This window comes from Cannabis sativa, chromosome 1 (genome assembly GCF_029168945.1).
Source record: "Cannabis sativa cultivar Pink pepper isolate KNU-18-1 chromosome 1, ASM2916894v1, whole genome shotgun sequence".
Lineage (NCBI taxonomy): Eukaryota > Viridiplantae > Streptophyta > Magnoliopsida > Rosales > Cannabaceae > Cannabis > Cannabis sativa.
In genome coordinates this window covers 8,140,068-8,150,064 of record NC_083601.1, presented here as the reverse complement: position 1 = coordinate 8,150,064, position 9,997 = coordinate 8,140,068, and the positions used below count along the sequence as shown (strand labels likewise).

Sequence of the window (9,997 nt, the reverse complement as noted above, 5' to 3'; positions counted from 1 at the left end):
CCGATCCTCTCAAGGCTTGAGAATCTTGGCCAGCCTAGGCCTTAGTTCTAAGTGGGTGGCCAATTTTTTGTTCTCTTTTGACCTTAGCAAACATCCTGTCATGGCCTTGTAGGCAAATACAACCTTAGTCTCATATGTGGTTTCCTTAGAAACTCTGTATGAAACTCAATTGAGTCTATTATAGTCGAATGCTCAACTTAAAACTCAACATTTGTCCAAGTCATTACACTTGAGACTATACTTCGTTGATATCTAGCCTTGTACAATGACATTATCTGGCAAGTACCTTTGGGTATAGTTGTCCAAAGTTTTGTCTATGGCTTGGGACCTGCAAAGAACTCTGCCTTTTGGCTTGGAACCTGTCAGGAACTCTACTGTAACTCTTTACTAAATTAGGCGTGTTATGGTGTTTTCTAAATACTGTGCACGCCTTCGCTAATCAAAGGATTTTATTAGAAAAAGTGAATAATTAAAACTTCATTAAATAACTTCATTTTAATAATTAAACATAATAATTTACATAATTTGAGATCTTGTTCTAAAAGTTACAAAATAATTAAACGTCAAAAGTTGTCTACTAGCGACTAGCAAAGTGAGCCAAAATTGTTCCAAAGACCCTAAACACTCCAGGTCTAACCGCCTTGATATGTACAATCATCCTTACCTTTAGACTCTCACTAGTTTGGTTCTAGCTTTTACCTGCACATACTTGTAATAACTGTGAGTCGAGAGACTCAGTAAGAAAAGCATAATAATAAACATAAACATATATATTCAGACCGTAACCAGGCACCCATACACCTAATCATGATCTGATAACTGGGCCAAGAATGTTCTCGACAAAGTATGACTAATTGCGAATCCAGCCTATACTCAGTACTCTAGTCGTACTGATGTGGTAGCAGTTAATTCATACTATATGGAGGTCTAGCATATGGCATCTACGTGCAACTCTATGTACACTTCACGGATACCCTGATATACTAATTTGATGGCCACTAACATGCACACTAAACATGTATACATCTATGCAAATCATTCTACTAATCTTACCTTGATTCTGAATGCAAGTATGTCGGTAATTCTAAGTGGAAACTGCTGCTCGACGATTTACAGGCCCCTAAGTCATAACATACGTACAACTGATAAGTGTTTACTCTAGAATACTTTTCTAATGTCTGAAAAGAACCTAGGGTTTTTCTACCAAATATGTGGTGGAGATACCCTAAAATGAAATACATATTTTTGCTCTAATTTATATACCATATCGTAGAGCTCGTCATAGGCTTTAAAATAGTATATAGAACGTCTAAAATAGATATCCAAGTGAAAAATTATGGCCAAAATACTAAAATCGGCCTCTCCCAATACAGTCCAACCGAAATTCTTGTTGGTACAACCCTAAACCAACAAGAATTCCGATTGTCTGGGCAGAAAAACACGAAAATTTCTAATCTTCCAACCCCCATAACTTGGTCCAATCAAACCCAAATGCTACCAAACTTTCCAGAATATCAACATACCACATAAGGAACCTATTACATAGCTTAAACACAAAAATTATGCTAAGAATCAAGATTTTCCATGGAAGATCAAAGTTTAAGCTCTTGAGCTCAAACTTTGTCTAAACAACACAACAAGCATCAAACGAAACTTAATTCAACTCAAATAACAACAAAGTAACTTCTAAAATCATAATCAAACTCGAATTAAACCTACATAACCCAACTTAACAATCCTCAATGAAACCTAACCTTCAAGTTTGAAAAAGAAAAGGAGACAAAGAGGGAAAATCTTACCTCACAAATTACTTAAGCTACAGCTGTTGAATTCCTCTAAAAATGGTTTGAATTGAACAAGAAAATTGCTGGGTTTTCCCTTGGTTCTTGGTGGCCGACTCAAAGAAAGAGAGAGAGAAAGTGTTTTGTTTTTCTTCTAATTTTCTATTATTGAATAAAAAGAATAAATCCTAATTTTTATCTAATATTCAATAACTTAAATTCAGATTAACTAAGCTTAATATCAACCCACTAAAGGACAAAAGAAAATTATGGTAAAAGACCATTTGCCCCTTTTTTTCCCCATGAACTTACATTGCCACCAGAGGGCATTTTAGTCAAATTAAATACCTCGAATATTCTTGACATCTCCAATATCTAACTAAATTGCCCAAACACTAAAATATAACCATTTAAAAATGTGAATCTATCAGCCAAACGTTGAGTTCCACTATTACTGGGCATAAAACATGAAATTCATAAAAATTCATATATAACCTAAACAATGCACCTAGCATTCAAATATATTTCCGTAGTTGAGAAAATAATTTTTTAAGGCCTATATCTTAATTTCTACTAAGAGACACAAAAATCACATAATAATAATTAACCTTCTAATTATCTGCTAATTCTCATGACTTAACTATGCGGTTATTATAATTATCCCCCCGTTAAAAGGATTTTGTCCTTGAATCAAATCTGAATAACTAGGGTCTGGAGCCACACGTCGAATTCTAATTCCCAGTTGATTTCCTTCACTTTATTGTTTCTTTAAATATCTTAACTAATACTATAACTCTGTCGCAGATATCTTTATTTTTCTTATTGAGAATCTTAACCTATTTTTCTTTAAAGAGTAGGTTTAATTGAAGTTTTGAGTTCCATAACTAAAGATATGAGCCAAATTTCTCAATATACTACATGAAACGTCTTGTGTGCTGCAAATGCTACTTGTAAGGTTAAACACAAAATTATTATCCTGATGTTCTCTGGAAATTCTAAAATTCTTGTGAATCTAAGGCATATCTTATTCTTGTTCCCAAAGTATTTCTCCTACTTAGGAATTTTGCATTCTTTTGAGCTTTGGATTAACATGACCTCTGTTGTCTATGTTGAGTAGAAAGTACCCTAATCATAATCTTCACTATAGCCTTATCAATTTGCTGAACTAACCTCGGATCTATCCTATTTTGAGTTTACAACAAGAACAACACTTCATACTATATAACATCTTTATAGGGAACCATCCCTGTTACACTCTGACAATTGTTGGTTGCACGAGAACTTGATCAAAATAGATATTTATTCTATAAGTTCTTGTAATTCATCACATAAACTTACAGTATATACTTAAATACATAAATTTTCCCTCCAGACATGCCATTTGTCTAAGTATCAGAAGTTGTGCTAAACTTTAACTACATAATATCAGTCCTCTATAGACTTCATTAAAACCTAAAGATGAATTTCGGTTTCCTATCTAAAATAATGGACTTAAGAGTCGCACAAAACCATACTATCCCCCTTATAATTTTTCGTACTAGCTCTCGTACCCAAGTAGTACCATACCAAATCAAACATACTCAAGGATCTAGGTAATTATAAGATTCCTAGCAACTTCATCTCATCTTATACGAGAAATATAACCGATCATAGTAACCTTACCAGTTTCTGATGATTAAATCTAATTAACTACAAATTAAAAATATGAATACCTTGTCCACCACATCTTTTTGCATTCTACACCATAAGTAGAATTTTTAAGTCTTAACATATCTTAATAGTACCAAAGTATAACAACTAAGGAGTGGTGTAAACTTTCATTAGAGTATCATTTCTGAGCTTAACACTGCTTGAAATACACACTTGAATTTTATGACATAACATTCCATGAGTTAATACCAAACTATCTCTGAGCTAGCCTACTAAGGCTTTCTAACGAGTTTTTCCTGAATTTATATCCATCAATTGAGCACTTCTGTTTTTATCAAATTAAACGGGTTGAAGTGTTAACTCATTGAGTTTACTTAGCGCAAACTCCATACTTAACTTCGACCATGACATCTACTAACTGAGGGGAAAAATCATGGTGGTACTGAAAACTCACCTGGGGCACTTCCTACTTAGGACTTCTGCCACCGTACTAGCCATCCTGGGGTAATAAAAAGTTATGTAGTCCTTATGTTGAGCTAATTCTAATCATCGCCTCTAATATGCATTCCAGTATTTCTGATACTTTAAATTTTCTCTATAGAGATAGCCCTGCCAGTTCTTAAGTACAAGACTTTTGTTCACTAGGTAATGATTTGAGTAACATTACTTAAACCCCTTCAATCGGTAAGGAGATTAAGAAGTAACCCTACCAATTTACATAGAACACACTTCAGATCCTGTCTGGATGCCTCTCAAAAGAGCATGAACTTTTCTTGATTTGATGACCAAGCTAACACTAAGTTGAAATCAACTGTGACTCCAGCTCTCAAAAACAAGTTTAACATTTTTCTATCCATATAGATCGTTACGTCCTCTTAATTAACTATATTAAAAGCGTTGAAATCTTGGAATAACTTTTCCATATTATAATACCATAACTCATACAAACCCATAAAAACTTAATTTCCAATAACAGTTTCTGATCTCAGCCAAATCTTGACCAATTCAACCTTATCCCGTCTTCGTCATGATCTCATAATCACTGAAAAGCCATCCATAGATGTTGTCCATACATCGTTTTTACTAAAGGGTACCCAAGGATATCATTAACATACTATGACATATGCTTTGAGAAAATCCTTAATTACCCTAATCATCAAATTTATAAAAACTACTAGAGCGTTGATTAGTTCAAAAGGCATATCTAGAAATTCGTGGTAATCATACCTAGTACGGGAAACACTACTTGAAATGCTCTCTTCTCAGATTCTAAATTAGTGATAACTTGAGCAAGGGTCATTCTTAAAGATAACTACATTTCCCTAAGACTGATTGAACCACTCATAACTCCCTAACAAAGGGTATTAATTAATGATTAAAAGCTGATTTAATCTTCGATAATTAACATTCATCTTGGGGCTTCCCAAGATAATACACTAAGTCGAATAAACCTTAAGTTTGTCATCTTTTGAAGTTGCCAATTTACTTCCTTGAGTTCTGTTGGAGCCATTCAATATGGTGCCTCAGAACCACCTTTGCTCAAGATACCATACAATGACAAAATCTAATTTTTGTTGTGATGATACTTCAGGAAATTCTTCTGAGAATACATCCAAGAACTTTTACACCACCATATATCCATAAACTGAATTACTTCGGCTGGGTGGTATCTAACACCATTGCTAATAATTCCACGTACCCCTTCCATGATGGATCTTTATCTTTTATCATCATAAAAACTGGAGCTAGAAAACCCCACCCCAATACCATAATACGAACGAACCATCACTTTCAAGTTGAAAAGTTACTGCTTTATGTTTGCAATCGTGGCCCTATGCTGACATATACTGAACTTATAGTTAAGAATGGGTTGAAGATTGCATAGGTCGATCTAGAGGAGGTTAAGGAACATCCAGCAACCTAAAAAACTGCAGTCATTTGTATAGTTCTTGGAGTAAATCCCCAATTATTATTTTTAAGGGATTCATCAAAAGAATTTGGAGACACATTGATGTTGCTCAGATCGCAAAAATAACTTTGGGATTGATTATGGTTAAATTTAACGATGAATCCACTCGAGATCAAGTGCTCGAATCAAGGGTTCTTCAATTTGATAAAAAACTAGTAATAGTTAGGCCCTGGTCTACTGATTTGAACACGTTGAAGATGGTTCGATCAATCCCTTTATAGATTTGTCTCCATGATCTAGGTCTCCAATACTAGTGGAACAAAAGCTTGAGTGCGCTCGTTAGTACTGTTAGGAAACCAATAATAGTGGACCAACATACTAAAGACAGAACTCAGGTTTAGTTTGCTAGAGTTTTGGTTGACATGGAAATTTCAGACACTCCTCCAAAGTCTCTTCCCTATCTCAATGAATTTGGTCAATTAATGGAGCAAAAAATTGATTACGAGTGGTTACCAGTAAAATGTAAAAAAATTGCTCTGGCTTCGGACATATCATGGCAGATTGTAGAAAGAATGGTTCAAAAATAAAGGGACAAGGTGTTGTTTCTAGATAGTAGGATAACAAGTTGAATAAGTAGCAGGAATGTGATTCTACTATTGTTATTAACAAAGAGCGGGAGTTGAATCTAACTGAGACTAGGGGAGATAAAGACACTCAGATTAAAAAGAATGCCAAACCCCAAGGAGAACAATTCACTAATCTAAGGTTCATTCTAAGGAAGGAGATGGATGCTTAGATACAAGGCTGAAGTCTGGGAATAACTTTGATGTTCTACAAGAGGTTAAGGGCGTAATAAACAAGATCAGTTGGATAAGAGGCAGATCCATGTATTACCATTAGCTAATAATGGATAATTTCAATTTAGCAAGTTGGAATGTTAAGGGTGTTAATAAAAAAGAGAAACAAGATGTTGTTGTGGAGTTTTGTAGTAAGAATAAAATTGGTATTAAAGCCTTATTAGAAACTAAATTGAAGGACAATAAAGTCAAGGAGATGATGGATAGCCCGACTATTGAAAGGCGTTTATTGATAATTTGGAGGAGATGATTTATTAGACTGATTGTTATTGTTGAGACACCTCAATTGGTTCACTGTTATGTTAAGATTTCAGGTCAATAAAAGACTTTTTGCATTACTTTCATCTACGAATTCAACACCATTGATGAGAGGAAAAGCCTTTGGACAGATTTTTAGAGTTTAAAGCTGCCTGTGAAACCTTGGATTTTGCTAGGTGATTTCAATGCTATCTTTAACTTGGAGGATAAAATTGGAGGGAACCCGATTCAGTATAGTGATTTACTTGATTTTACTCAATGGCTTGCTCAAGCCCATGTGGAGTCTCTTAAGAAAATATGCTCAACATTTACGTGGACAAATTATCGAGATGGTTTGAGTAGAATATACTCAAAAATTGATCATGCTTTTGTTAATGAAGATTGGGGTGATCTTTGTCCTAACTCCATAGCCCGTTTTGGTTGGGAGGTAATCTCAAATCATTGCTCTTGTGTTATCAATGCGAAGGCTGTTGTGAATATAGGTGTTAGATCGTTTTGTTTCTTTAATTTTAGTTTGATCACCCAGATTATAAGAGGCTGGTTATGACATCTGGGGTAAGAATGGAGCTGGCACTGATTTAAAAAATGTTTATCTGAAGCTAGTGAGAGTGAAACATGAGCTGAAGAAATTTAGTAGAGAAACCTTTGGTGATATGGGGAGAAATTATCAAAAGGCCAAAGATTATTACATGGAAGCAAAACATGGCTCAAATGAACCCAAGAGATGATAGATACCAAGAGCAGGAGAAATTAGTTGATGGTTTTTTCAACAGTCAAGAAAAATTGGATAACAAGTTTCTAAGACAACGTTGTAAAATCAAGCGGATAAATAATGAGATGATAACACCTCTTTTTTCATGGCTGCCTAACGAAGAGGAAAATAGATAATAGAATTGTCTCTTATATAACTAAACGGGGAGATACTAATGACCATTTCCCTGATGTTGTTGCTCATTTCTTAGACCATTTTAGGATTATTATGGGTACAAAAAGCAGAGATTTCAACAGCTTAAATCCTGATTGTTTTAACCAGGGAAATCAGCTAGATCTAAACCAGAAACTCATGTTACTAAAGCCCTTTTCTCACAAGGAAATCAAGAGAGCAATGTTCAGTATTCCAGATAGCAAATCTCCTGGACCAGTGGCTTTGGATCAGGTTTTTTCAAGGCTAGTTGGACTGAAATTGGTACTGAAATCTGTAGGCTAGCAACATATTTTTTTAAAATAGCGAGGATGCCTATTGAGCTACATTCTATTGTTATATCATTAATCCCTAAGAATGATAATCCAACAAGGATTGTGGACTATAGGTCGATTGCCTACTGCTCTATAATTTATAAATGTATATCAAAACTACTGTGTTCTAGACTAACTATAGTGGTTCCTTATGTAATTAAACAAAACCAAGGAGCGTTCATCCAAGGAAGAAGCATTGCCCATAATATGATGATTCTTTAAGATCTCTTGAAGAATTATAATAGGAAGAATATTTCTCCTCAGTGTGCCATCAAAATTGATATTAGTAAAGCCTATGACACAGTTAGTTGGGATTTCCTTGAAGATTTGTTGAATGCTTTCAATTTTTCTCAAAGTTTTGTTAAAATGGTGATGATTTGTGTTAGATCCTCCCATTACTCAATTACGTTGAATGGCAGAATCAAAGGTAGCTTTAAAGGAGAAAAAGGGCTTAGGCAAGGGCACCCGATATCCCCATTGCCTTTTGTGCTAATCATGGACTATATAACTAGAAGTCTTCAACATGCTGCACAAAATTCCAAGTTCAGATTTCACCCTATGTGTAAAAGTTTAAAAATTATTAATCTTTGCTTCGCAGATGATTTAATGGATTTTAGCAAAGGGTCAAAACATTTAATTTAGGTGCTTAAAAGAGTTTTAGATGAATTTAGATCCTCTTCAGGATTGCATATCAACTTGCAGAAATCTGAGATTTACTTTGGTGGTGTAGATACTAATGAGAAGCTCAACATTCTCCAGGGTCTTAAGCTGTCAGAGGGATCTTTCCCCTCAAATATTTGGGAGTTTCGTTAAGGCCAACCAAGTGGAAGGTTGAAGACTGTGAAGTAATCATCAAGAAGATAAGATAAAGATTGTATAGTCGGTCAACTAGGAATCCCTCCTTTGTTGGAAGAGTCTAATTTATCCATTATGGGCTTCTCGGGTTCTGCAATTATTGGATGAGCATTTTTGTTCTTCCCCAAAGCATTACCAAAGAGGTTAAGAAACTTTGCAAAAGGTTTTTTGGGGTCTTTCTGGAAACAGGAACAAAACTCATGTAACCTCTTGGGAGAAATTTTGTCTTTTGAAGGCTTATGGAGGTCTTGGGTTTAAAGATGATGCTAAGTGGAATCAATCCATTCTTGCGAAGTATGTTTGGGCTATTACAGCAAAAAAAGATATTCTTTTGGTGAAATGGATTAATAACATTTATCTGAAGAACATCTTTTACTGGTCTTATGAGTTGAAACAAGACATAAGCTGGTATTGGCACATGCTCTGCAGATTAAGTATTCAGAGACTGATATTTTGTCTGTAGTTTGTACAGGTAAATTCAAAGCAAACAGGATTTATAATAGTTCACTTCATCAGCAACAAGTGTATTACCATAGAGCTATTTAGAACTCTTTGACGTTGCCTAAATATTGATTTGTTTTATGACAGGCTATGAACCATCAACTCCTAACAAGAGTTAACTTGTTAAGATTCCAAGTTGAGATGGCCACGGTTAATTGCCCTGTATGTGATGCTGGAATTGAAACACATGAACACCCATTTATTAAATGTTCTTTGTCTAGGCTGGTGATTAAGCAAGTCTTCGAATGGATGGGCATAAAAGCTTGGTCCTTGGGCTTCTTAGGCTGGTTCAATTCGCTAGCTTTGACTTCCTTGAGTTTAGTGTAGCCACCTGTTATTGTATTTAGGTCAATAGAAATAATTGTATTTTTTAGGGCGTTTCTAATATAGTGTCTCATATAGTTAAAGAGGTCAAAAGTGTAATGACTTATAGATTATAAATTGTTAAACATAGGAATATTTCTAAAAGAGAAATGGTATACTTGAATAGAATTCTTTTGTATTAAGGAGCCGGTTTTTATTTAGAGCTTCTTTTGGTTGTAATTTTTTGTCTTTTAATAAAGTTTCTTTTTTTTTGAGGAAAATACTTGTTATTATTAAACAAACAAAGATTCGTTTACAATAACAGAGTAAATAGGTGAAGGGATAACCTCCAACCAAGAACAAGTCTCATCCACCCCTAAAGCAAACTTAGCAAGACCATGAGCCGTTTCATTTGCAGATCGTTTAACATGTGAAACATGTACATTAGGGAAAAAAGGATAAAATACTAATAACATCAACTATTAAATCTGAAAAAGAGGAATTTGGATTGAAGGGAGCTGTCAATGCATTTGTCACCATGAGTGCATCTATCTCAACTTGTATAATTGGTAGCTGTTGTTGAATAGCCCAATTGAGATTGTGGAAGAGTGCTTTGGCTTCCATTTCATGGGATTTGAAGCTACCTA

General features: G+C 34.7%; 1 long non-coding RNA gene across 1 annotated transcript; it reads right to left on the bottom strand.

Annotated features, from left to right (window-relative positions):
- Positions 1-461: 461 nt before the first annotated feature.
- LOC133039904 (uncharacterized) lies at positions 462-2,344 on the bottom strand. Its single transcript, XR_009688854.1, has 2 exons — positions 1,800-2,344; positions 462-699 (listed from the first exon to the last, which is right to left on the bottom strand). It is a non-coding gene; the product is annotated as an uncharacterized LOC133039904 (long non-coding RNA).
- Positions 2,345-9,997: the final 7,653 nt, after the last annotated feature.